Consider the following 221-nt stretch of genomic DNA (forward strand, 5'->3'; position numbering starts at 1 on the left):
TAAATAGCCAGTTTTATAGTAGTTTTCGTCTACTGACCTTTGCGCATGCGCAACATATGAACAGCATTTGAAGGACTTACTGGCAATCAAAACTGATTTTCTTGCCAGGACACTTGAACATATGTTACGTACAATAGCTACGACACACAAACTACGTCGCTTGAGATCGGCTCAAGTGCAAATGTCCGAGCGTGACCCTGCACCTTTAGAGTACAGTATTG

This window comes from Corticium candelabrum, chromosome 3 (genome assembly GCF_963422355.1).
Source record: "Corticium candelabrum chromosome 3, ooCorCand1.1, whole genome shotgun sequence".
NCBI classification, from domain to species: domain Eukaryota; kingdom Metazoa; phylum Porifera; class Homoscleromorpha; order Homosclerophorida; family Plakinidae; genus Corticium; species Corticium candelabrum.